The 12,050-nt window shown below is 42.1% G+C and overlaps 1 protein-coding gene across 4 annotated transcripts in view; it reads left to right on the forward strand.

The window, feature by feature from the left end:
• Window positions 1–12,050, forward strand: part of LOC144581838 (proline-rich protein, Y-linked-like) — a 35,101-nt gene that overhangs the window by 15,687 nt on the left and 7,364 nt on the right. The gene's annotated exons all lie outside the window — the stretch shown is intronic.

Below are 12,050 nucleotides of genomic sequence, written 5' to 3' on the forward strand. Positions count from 1 at the left end.
ATAATCTGAACAGTGATTCTGGATTATATGTCCTTCCTGCTGGTGGGAGGAAGTAGAGTCAGGGAAGCCTCTGAAAGGAAAAGCAGTCCCATTACCAAAATAGATTTGTCTAGTGAACAGGCCAAAGCAACAGAAACCCACTCCATGGGAAAACATCCCATCCGATTATATGATTGCGGGATGTAGAGGGAGAGGACAAGGTTGAAGGTGAACACTTGGAAGTCATCAGCCACCCTTAAAGTTAAAACCGAAGGAGAGTATAGATAAGATTGAGCCAAGGATGAAAGAATTCAGGGAATACCACTCTTTAAGACAGGAAGAGGAAGAGAACTAGAGAGAAAACAGAGGAGGAGAGGAATCATGTGTCAAAGAATGCACAAGCATGGTTTCATTAAACTTCATTACCAGTACATCCCTATAAGGAGGGCATAAGGATTCCTTTTCCCATTTTAACAGTAAAATCACTTTGAATCTGAGCTATGATTCTTGCTCATGATCAAACAAATCCACTAAGTGGTCGAGCTGGGATTGGAATATTTTGTGAGACTCCAACTCCATTCTACTGGAAAGATGAGAGATTCCCCTCCAAGGACCCAAGGATCTAAGATGTTCCCTGTTCCAAGATGTTTTCTCCTAGCACGTGGGAGGATTTATTTTTAAAACACATATTTTCTTCTTGGCAGTAAATAGCATCTATGCTCCACAAAGAAGCCAAATTAAAAACAGTTCTGATCCTCTTACTTCAGAAGAATTTATACTTACTCAAGCATTCTCAGTCTGTCCTTGATTCCATGGGTCTCAGTTACAGACTTGAGAAAACAGAAATGTAGAATGTGAGCACTAAGATAATTAGAAATCATCTAGTAAAGGATCCAGTGATGGATTTCAGTGGGATCTATTTGGAAACCCTTGAAATTGAATGTAAAATTATGTTTGTGCACAATGGATTTTTTTTTTTAATGGGAAGAATCTCTAACCTTTGAATTCTTGAAAGTGTATGAGTTCAAGTACCCTCACTCTGCAGACATGGAAATTAGTCATTTATATTCCATGGGCCTCCAACTCATACCATAAGGCCTTGAGAGAATTAGGTCTAGACCTTCGGTCTCTTGGTTCCCAGAGCATGACTGTCTCAGGAAGCCTCTGTCTGTAAAAATCCTATTACGTGCCTGCAAGACAGGTTTCTGGCCCTGAGATTACCTATACGTTTTTTGACCAGTAACGTTTCCTCCTCTTGTAAATATTCCTTCAAAAATAAAATTTGTATTTATTAGACTATCACTTACAAGCACAGGGAATATGAGATGCGGATTTGACAACATCGTCAATTGGCAACTGCACAGAAAACCAGGGCTCTGTTGCCTTCCTACCCCCTACGCATCGCCATGTCCAAGAATAGGAGGAGAGAGGGCCTTAGGTATGAGAATCCACATCTGCTGAGCACTCAGGGGAGAATGAGCTTAGGAAGATCTTGGTTTGGGTTTCATCAGAGCCTGTGATGAAGATGTGTAGGTAAGTGGTTCATTAAAGATGCGCTCCCAAACAAAACTGGGAAAGAACAAGGCAGGGGCGGAAGTCAGGGGAGTGTGATGTCAGAGTCCTCTCGAGTGTGGCTACAGCCTGATCCCTCAGGGGTGAGAATCTACTCAGAGCATCTTAGAGCTCATCCAGATTCGAAGCCTAGAATCTGAGGTGCCTTAGTCCTGCTGCAAGGGGCTTACACTTTAGCACCTGTAGCTCTGTGTGCTTTGTGGTACAGGCAACAAAGGCAGATCCAGTAGCCCAAGTACAAACCTGGGAAGAAATTAGGTAATTGTGAGCCGTGGGAGAAAATGCATATCTGCTGGGAGGATGTACAGAGAATAGCAAAAGGGATCCAAAGGGGACAGAGTGTTAACGTCTACCTGAAGGAAGGAAAATGAAAATTTATTGAAAATACTTCTCGTTAGCCTCCTTTTTCCCTCTCATTACAAAGTTCAAAATGAAGCTTGCTATGGATTTCTCTGAATTATCATTTAATATAGGACAAATAATTTACTATAGCAGCACAGCTATTATGGAACTTCATTGGATGTTTGCACAGTTAAACTTGAGTTTCTGAGCCACAGTTGACTAACACGGGTGCTAATAATCTTATGTCATCTCTTGGGGAAAATGGTCTCCTCTTTCACAGTTAATATATATTGCTTCAGGTCCTTCGAATGGCAAAGGCAGGCACCTTTGGAAAGGGATCTTTCAGCAAAACTTACGAGGCTGTAAAACATATCTTTACTAGCCTAGTGAAGAGTGTTATTTCCACACAGACCCCATGAATTTAAATCTAGCTTAGGTACTGGAAAACTCTGGATAAGTGTTTAACAGTTTTTGAAAACAGCTATTGTTGAAAGAGCACAAAAGTAATCAACTCATTTTATTACTATTTGAATATTTTATTCTAACAGTATAAAGTATGAAAAATTAGTGTATTTGAATCATTTCAAGAGTAAAGCAAGTTTCACACTAGCAGATTTCAGATTTTAGCGCCTTGAAAAGAAATATTCAGAGTGAAGACAAGTGGCAACGCAGGCTGCAGGTGACCTGCAGGGAGACTCATCTGACTTCGGTGGAGTTCACCTCTCAGTGCAGTCGCTTGGATTTTTTCCACTACATTTTGAGAGTGCCACAAAACACACTTCAAGAATGAGAAAGGGGTTCACTGATTTCACTGCTAGTGGTTAGAAGATGAACTAGAAACAAAAGCAGAAAGGTTGCAGGATGGACTGAGAGGTCAAATAGACAGTCCGAAGGAGCTGAGGATGCAGTAAATGGTCTTATTCTCCCATCGCGCAGTGCAGCTCCCATCGAGAGCTGTCCCAGAAGCAGGAACTTGCTGAATGTAATTCAGCTCCATTCTTTTGCATAATTACACAGGTCACAATGTATTTAAATGGTTTTCCCAGCTTGGCGAGTTGGCTTAAAGTTTGTTCTGCATTTGTGGCCTACTGGTTCACTTTGTTGTGTTGATAAGCGTTACCACAAACTGCGCTTTCCTTAGCCTCTTTTACAATGCTGCTCACTTCATCAACAACAAAGGCAGTCTCCTCCGCAGCCTGGTAGTCCCCCAGTTTTCCTCCAGCAAATAGCCTCCAACTCCCTGAGTGGCGCCGACCGAGCAGGCACACTCAGCCCCCAGCATCTGCCAAGTCGCGTGCCTGCCCCACACCCCTCTCCGGGGCCCCCCCACCTTTTTTTTCCCAATTGTTTTACGTTTATTCATCTCATTTGGGTGCTATTATTTGTCTCCACTTTAGAAATGAGGGTAGCAGAGAAAGAGGAAAGGTGGTAAAACGTATCTTTACTAGCCTAGTGAAGTCAATGCCATTTCCGCACAGACCTCCATACAATTAAAGAGTTGAGAATCCAGCCTGGCTACAGGATGCTAAGCAGAGCAGGGCCTTAGAGCCCAGGAGACCTGGTTCCAGCTGGGTTCCTTCCTAACCCACAAACCCACCAAAAGCAGCGTATCCTCTAGGATAAATGCTCACAAATGCCCAGGAAAAATGTTGCAGGTGGTCGAGAACTAAACTCCTAATGAAAGCGTGGAAAATGAAGCTATGCCTTGGTCTGGTCATCCAGAAACAGGGTTAATATATTTTGCTACTGACAGGGTACAGTGGCTCACACCTGTAATCCCAAAGCTTCAGAAGGACAAGGCAGGAGGATGGCTTGAACCCAGGAGTTAGAGACCAGCATGAGCAACATAGTGAGACTCCATCTCTAAAAACAAAAAAGTAACTGGGCATGGTGGTGCACGCTTGTAGTTCCAGCTACTGGGAGGCTCAGGTGGGAGGATCTCTTGAGCCTGGGGGGAATGAGGCTGCAGTGAACCGTGACTGTGCCACTACACTCCAGCCTGGACAACAGAGTGAGAGCATGTCATACCTTAGAAGTCTGTTTACTACATGCCACTGAGCAAGCCACATCACTACTCTCTTGATGTCCATAACAGATGGATATGTATTAGTCAACTTTACTGAGCACATTTCCTTACTTCAGCTTTCCAGGAATAAAGGGACACAATCAGAATTCACAGGGAAAAGTGCTGATGCTTGTGTGGGTTAAATTCCACCATTCAGTCTAGGGCTTTTTCGTAAGTTTGTTGTTGGTGCTGCTACTGTTTTAAACCGTTTTTCTGGTCTCCAATCTTCCTCCTCCTGGATGCCATGGATAAAGTAATCTCTCCAAAATATCCCCAACCTTCAACCCATGCTACTGGCTCCACTGGGTAAAGTCTTCACTCTTTACTGTGACCCACCAGACCATTGCGTTGTAATCTTGCATTTCCACAATCTCATCTTTCTTCTTACTTTTGTAGTTTTTTTCAAGCTTTAAATTTTGTTACGGTATTAGAACCACAGAAACATTACATCAATAGTATAATAAATGCCATACAGCTTTTGCCCAGATTCACCAGTTGTTTACCTTTTCCCTTCGTGTGTGTGTAAAAGTATATGAATTCATATTCACCCATAAACACAAATGGGAACCCACATACATTTTCTTCTAAACCGCTTGAGATTAAGCTTAAGACATCAAAACCTTTTACCCAAGAATAGGAACATTCTTATCTAACCACAGTACAATTAGGAAACCCAGGGAAGTTACACTGATTATCTAATTCATAGTTATTATCAAATGTCCGTCAATTGTCTTAATGTCTGCTCTAGCTCCCCTTACCCCCGGTGCAGAATCCAGTACAGAATCACATTGTGTAGTTGTCATGTCTTTAATCTGAAACAGTTCCTCACTCTCCTTTTGATAATTTTGAAGAGTTAGGGTGGTCACTTTTTGGTAGAATATCTGTCCAAGCCCCCCCCCCCCCCCCCCACACACACACACACACAAGAGAGGAAGACACTTGGGTTTGTCTGAGTTTTCTTCATGATTTGATTCAGGTTATACAGGGCAGGATTACATCAGAAGCGATGGTGTGTCCTTCTTGGTGCCTCTGATCAAAAGGCTCATGGCATTCGTTTGTTCCAATAGTGCTAGTGTTAACTTTGATCATTTGTTTATATGGTGTCTGTTACGTTTCTCCATTTTAAAGTTACTATTTTCCTGTTTGTAATCAACAGGCAATTTGCAGGGGACACTTTGAGACTGCAGCTGTCTCAAACTTCTGTCCACAGCAACCACTGCTATTTGAACTCTATCCCTTCTTCTGTATGTAGGCATTATTCTATTTTTTTTTAAGTTTTCACTTCTCCCCATTTATGTATTTACTCAATTATTTGCATAGACAGATGCACGAATTTTTTTTTTAACATGTACACAGTATGTTCTCTATATCCATGGGAACTTGATCTGTGGTTGGCAGAGTCCACAGACGAGGAACCCAAGGACACAGAGGGCATTCTGGGGGATCTCAGCCTCTGTAGATTTTGGCGTCCATGGGGAGTCATAGAACCAATGCCCTGCAGAAACCAAAAGACAACTATTCCTCATTACTGCCATCATTTACTGCCATTAAAATGTTCAGAGATTTGTCCAATGGGACCTTCCTTAAGATAGCCTCCATGTACTTTCGATATATCCCCCTCATTCTTTGAACACTTCATTACTTTCTGGACAAGTTGGCCCAGGCTCATCTTGCCCCTGTCTTAATCCTGAAATCAGCCTCTCCTCCAAGTTACAAGCTTCCTTCCAGTTGGTCATGACATTTAGAAACCAAGATAAGGGCACCAGGTGGGGTTCATCATATGTTGAGGTGGTGCCTATTAGGTTTCTCCACTTTAAATATTTTCCCCTTCATGATCAACAGGCAACTTGCACGGCACACTTTGAGACCGTGTAACTCAAACTTTAATCCACAGCATCCACTGCCGCTTTTGAGCTCCATTCCTTCTATATTTATTAGGTGTTATTCTACTGCATTAAAAAAAAAAAAGAGCTTTCACCTCTCCCATTCATGCATCTGTGACCCCTCTGAGTAGATGGAATACACACATATATACATATGCATACACACACTAAAATTTGAAAGCCATTGCCCTAGAACAAGAGTAGAAAAACTTCTTAGAAAACCAAATAGTTCTTTATTTACAAAAACAGGCAGCTGACCCACAGGTCATGCATGCTGGTCCTGCTCTAGCACCATGAGATTTTCCGGCCATGTGGCAGAGACACTGGAGCTGGAGCTTAACGTGCTGCCGATTGCTTTCTTGCCCGTGGTCGCTCAAGAGTGTCAGCCTTCAGAGTCAGCGCACTTAGTGGATGACAGCAATATTCCCAAGCATGATGTATGATCTTTCCAAATCAGAAGGCCTATGCCTAGTCCTGGTTCCTTTGACTTCCAATAGGAAGTACATGTAAGATGCAATAACCACTGTTCCCCTGAAAACTCACCGATTTGGCCGGCTGCTGAAATTCTGCAGGGATTTCTTCTACCCACTGGTGCCCGTATACCTTATCAAGACTTTCACCATTCTGGTTGTTTTCTCCTTTTTAGGTCAGATCTTCATGATGTCATCAATATAATGGATCAGCATAATATTCTATGTAACGTCCAGATGATAGAACAACCATTAAACTATATTGCTGGTGAAAGCATTAGAGAGACTACAATTTCCTGGGACAGATCGTGTACCACTATCTGTCCCAAGTGGATGCAAAAGCTTTTGATCCTCTTTTCTGATGGGACTGAAAAGAATTCATTTACCAAATCAGTGATCACATACTAAGTAGCAGAAGCTGTGTCATAATTATCACAGATAATTACGAAACCACAATATAAGAATAGTTATAATTAGGCTACCACCTGATGGAGTTGATAGTTCTATCAATCGTGAGCTATCTCTATTTCAGGCACCAGACTGGCAAATGAAATGGAGATGTAATGGGGACCACCAACCTCATCTCCTTAAAATCTCAGGGCAGCACTCCCTGCCATTCCACCCTACATATATATTGCTGCATATTTACTGTCTTGGCCTGGAGGCTGGGTAACTTCAGAGGGTTCCGATTACATGGGTCTACTCCACAGTTTCAGGACTTGCTGTGAGCATTCTGCCAGTTGCTCAGTACAATCATCCTGATTAATCCACCAAGGTATCAGGGAAACCAACACAGGTGAGTCCATGAACACACTGACGCCATGCGAAATGGATTTAGGCCAGGACTGTGTTTGCCACCTGGCCTCTGTATACCTCTTCCAATCTAGGAAGGAAGCATGAAGGCATGTGAGACCTCATAGTTTTAACATCCTCTTAGACCCTATATCCAACTGCCCTTGAAAGATATGGGTTTCCCTTCCCCCAGTGCACAGATAAGTTGATGAAAGACTGTAAGTTCCTATGAGGAAGGACTGGGAAAATAACCTGTGAATGTACTTGCTGTCCTATTGCAGGATCTTTCCTCAAGGAGATTCAGGCTTCTGTTTAATCAATGGCTCAGTTCTGGAAACTAAGAATCATGGTTTTCCACTGGAAAGGCTGAAGTCAGTCTCAGTATTAATGCATCTATTACTTTTTGTTGGCCCATCAACCTTGCCCCTAGCAACTTGGTGGTGTATTATCGATCACTATAGATTCCTACAGGTGAGACCTTCTGGTTGTGGTTCTAGCCTTGTTGCCTATTTCTACATGTGTCTACCTTGCCTCTGACAGTTTATGCCACCACCAGGCCCTCCTATTCCTAAAACCTACCATTCTTCTTAACACGAAGCTACCTGGTGCTAGAACAGCCTCCTGGACTATCTGTCAATCTTGGCCAGAGGGTATATCTGAGCTCCCTAGAAAATTACTTAACTATGTGCTTCTCAAAATGAGAGTAAATCAAGTAAGAATAGAACAAAGGCCAGGTAAGGGAAATCCCCAGGTGGCAGTGAAGGGGTGAAGCCCTGGAAGTCATCCCTAATGCACTCATCCCCATACTTGCATCAGGAAGGGTAAGCCACTTTTCCCAAGCCTTAGCATACCTTGAAATAAACTCACTTAAGTCTAATTTTCTACCACCACACTGGACTGACACTCTGAAAACCTTGGAATTCTCCCCACAACTGACTTTACTTCTTAACTCTCAGGCAACTGAGACATTCCGGCCCCCAGCTCACTGTCAGCTATTACCTCTTGAGGCCCGTTGTCCGCTTCTCTTGAGAAGCATGGCACGTGGCTCTGTTCAGTAGGAAATGTATCTGGCAGTTTTAGCAACATGCCACATTTATTGGGTGTAGTCAAGGTAGGGCTACAAGATAAACAGGATGTTAAGTTAAATCTGAATTTCAGAGCAACTACTGTTTTTAGTACGTTCTAAATAAGAATATTCTAAATACTGGATGGCACATGGTATATCAAACAAGAACGTCATCCTTTTTCTGAAGCTTAGGCTTACCTGAGCATCTGTATTTTTTATTTTTAATTTGATTTCTTTTTTTTTTTTTGTGATGGAGTCTCATTCTCCTAGGCTGGAGTGCAGTGGTGCAATCTTGGCTCACTGCAACCTCTACCTCCTTGGTTCAACTGATTCTCCTGCCTCAACTTCCTGAGTAGCTGCGATTACAGGTGCATACCACACCTGGCTAATTTTTGTATTTTTAGGAGAGATGAGGTTTCCCTATGTTGGTCAAACTGGTCTCGAACTCCTGACCTCATGATCTGCCTGCCTAGGCCTCCCAAAGTGCTGGGATTACAGTTGTGAGCCACCATGCCCAGCCGAGCATCTTATTTTTATTTGCTAAATCTAGAAACCAAAATTGGGAGTGGCTTCTGTACACACAGTGTTGAGGCAAGCAAGCAACACTGAGGCAAACAGTTTTGTCAGAAGCATTTAAACCAGAGCAACTCCATCCTGAATAGGAACTGGGTTAAATAAGGCTGAGACCTGCTGAGCTGCATTCCCAGTGTGTTAACGTTAAGGCATTCTAAGTCACAGGGTAAGACAGGAGGTCAGCACAAGATGCAGGTCATAAAGACCTTGCTGATAAAACAGGTTGCAGTAAAGACGTTGGCTAAAACCCACCAAAACCAGGAGTGACAGTGGCCATCCTCACTGCTGCACTGTGTTGCCAGATTCTGTACACATTTGGCATAGAGTTTAACATGCAAAGAACTGTAGTAATATAGTTACAGCTCCCTGCCCCCACTACCCGCAAAGGAAGATAGCTTTAGTTTTCTATGGTTCATACAGCAACTAAGCACTGAAAATGTGAGGCAAAATCCCATGGATTTACATTCCAGTCATGTTAGCGTTCCCCAGAGAAGCAGAACCAATAAAATATAGGTAGATGGATAAGAGATATATGAATACATATACAGAAAGATTATAAGAAACTGACTCACAATTACAGAGATCAAAAAGTCCCATGATCTGCCATCTGCAGCCTGGAGCCCCAGGAAAGCCGGTGGTAATTCAGCCTAGGTTCAAAAGCCTAAGAACCAAAGGAGCCAATAACTGAGCAAAGAAGGTGGCTATCCCAACAAGAAGAAAGCAAATTTGCTTTGTTCTATTCTAGCTCTCATGAAATTAGGTAATGCCAACCCATGTTGGTGAGGATGATCTTTATTCAGTCTACTGATTCAAATGCTAATCTCTTCCAGAAAGACCTTACAAGTAACATCCAGCTGGCCACCTGGGCATCTCTTAGCTTCAACAATGAACTGTCACACCAGCTATGTCATTCATTGGCCACATGGCCTTGAATACACTCGGCCCCTCTTTATGCCTGTTTCCTCATCTATAAAGTAGGAATATTAAAAGCTCCCACCTTCATGGAGTTGATATAAAGATTAAATGAGTTAATACGTGTAACACCAGAGCTACACCTGGTGCACAGCAAAGTCTCATTGAAAGGCAGCCGTTACTGTTATTGTCATTCTGTGTTTACACCCTGCTGGAGTTGAAAAATCTCATCACCTGACTCCTTTCACTTCCTTCTTCCAAATCTCTCTGGGAGAATGGGGCTAATATGGAGTTTATTCCAAAGGTGCTGGTGAATTTTTAATCAACTTCCTTTATTTCTTCCAAGTCTGAGTTACGCCAGTAGCAGCTAATATTTGTTATCAACTTACTAACAGGTACTGTCCTGAAAACAAGACGTAACTCCTTTTGCTAAATCTCACAACAATCCAAGAGGTTGCCACCATTATTATCCCAATATTATTCATGCAGGGACCTCCCCTCAGCACACAGCTGGAAGTGGCGGTGCTCAGGGTTGACTCCAGGCCAGTGTCCCCCCAGGGCTGCTAACCAAGGTCCTAGGACCGTTCTCCTCACACCTCACACCATAAGCCTCATGGTGAAAGGAAGAGACGGTATGAGGAGAGCTAAATTCCACCCGACCTCTAAAATTCAGTTCTGCCCTTTCATGTAAGTCAGAGTGGCCTATGCGAGGCTCTTTTAACCTTTCTGCGTGCTGTTTTTTAAGTTGCATTTTCAATGGAGAAACACATCATCTGTTTACAAAATACCTCTTGAAAAACACAAGGAGTACAGATACTGTAAAACAAAGCAAACTCTAGTCATGAGACACTGCATACATCATGCACGAGTAACAGTCTGATCTCCAGGTTATGAAAACCGTAATTAAAAAGTCACTACACAGAAAAGGTCCAAGTTTCCAAAACTTGAGTGTGGTTACGTGAAATGTTTAATAAACTGAATTGTTTTCCCCAACGTGTAAACAAAATGACAAGACTAAATCTGTGCCTGGTAATTTCAATTTAATTCTGAAGCTACACAGCACACACAGACACCCTGTACCCTTCACCTGTTAGGATGACCATCTTGTTTCTTAGGTGGTGGGAGGAAGGGCAAGGTGACTGTAAAGCAAAGATGTGGGAAGTAGAAATATTGTATAGTAAACATTATAAAGTCATGGTGCAAAGAAAGCTATTAATGCATAGCCTAATGGGGCAAAGACTACACTCCAACTTTAGAAAATTACTTTAGAAGGATAAGGGAAGAGTTTAAGTGATTGTAGTTTAACATGGTAAATGCACATGTGATAGATTGGAGCACAACGGAGGATTCATAAAATATGCTCATCAGAAGAATCTGTTAAGTTTACTTTGTCCAAATTAAGAATAAGTTTATCAACACCTGGCATCTCTCATACTTTGTGAAGATAGATGTTCTGCTGCTTAATTATGAGAAATTATTTTATTCAAAGAAAGGAGCTCTTAATCTTTTGATAAAATAAAGGAGTAGACAGCTGACTAGATGCCAAAGTGCTTGCTAGAAATGATTTTTAAAATGTTTCTACGTGTAAAATGTACTGACAAATTTTGGTAAACCATTTAAAAATAAGAATTAGTTTTAAAATCTTAGAAAAAAATGTCTTTTTGCCCACATTTAAAACTGAAAATTAATTTGCTATAGGTAGGAGTTCTGTGGAGTATACAAAATTCCTCTTATTTAGAGATCAAATGGCCATCGCAGAGAGATACCCTGTTTCACAGGCATTGCTTTTAGTCACCTTCAAATTTCAGCCATGGGACCAAAATTTAGTGTTCTGTGCCACGTGGCCACAGGCTCATTGGTTTTACATTATGGCTTAAGAAAACACTGGCATTTTGCTTCTTTTGAAGTAAGTCTTACCTTGTGCATACAAGCAGAAAGATAAAGGAAGAAAAGAGGGGAGGGAAAGGCACAAGAAGCTTTTTGTCTGTTTTGAAGACAACAGATTGAAGGCAAAAGAATACAGAGCCAGTATGCTCAGCAAACTGACACAAGAACAGAAGACCAAATACCACACGTTCTCACTCATAGGTGGCTGTTGAACAATGAGAACACGTGGACACAGGGAGGGGAACATCACACACTGGGATCTGTTGGGGGTGGGAGGCTAAGGGAGGGATAGCAGGGAGTGGGTAGATTGGGGAGGGATAGCATTAGGAGAAATACCGAATGTAGGTGATGGGCAGATGGATGCAGCAAACCACCATGGCATGTGTATACCTATGTAACAATCCTGCACGTGTACCCCAGAACTTAGAGAACAACAAAAACAAAGAAGAGTTTTCAGTTTTCTTTGCTGACTGGTCGCTGATTTGTATGCACTATAATTCTATAAATAA

Source organism: Callithrix jacchus, chromosome 3 (assembly GCF_049354715.1).
Source record: "Callithrix jacchus isolate 240 chromosome 3, calJac240_pri, whole genome shotgun sequence".
NCBI classification, from domain to species: Eukaryota; Metazoa; Chordata; class Mammalia; order Primates; family Cebidae; genus Callithrix; species Callithrix jacchus.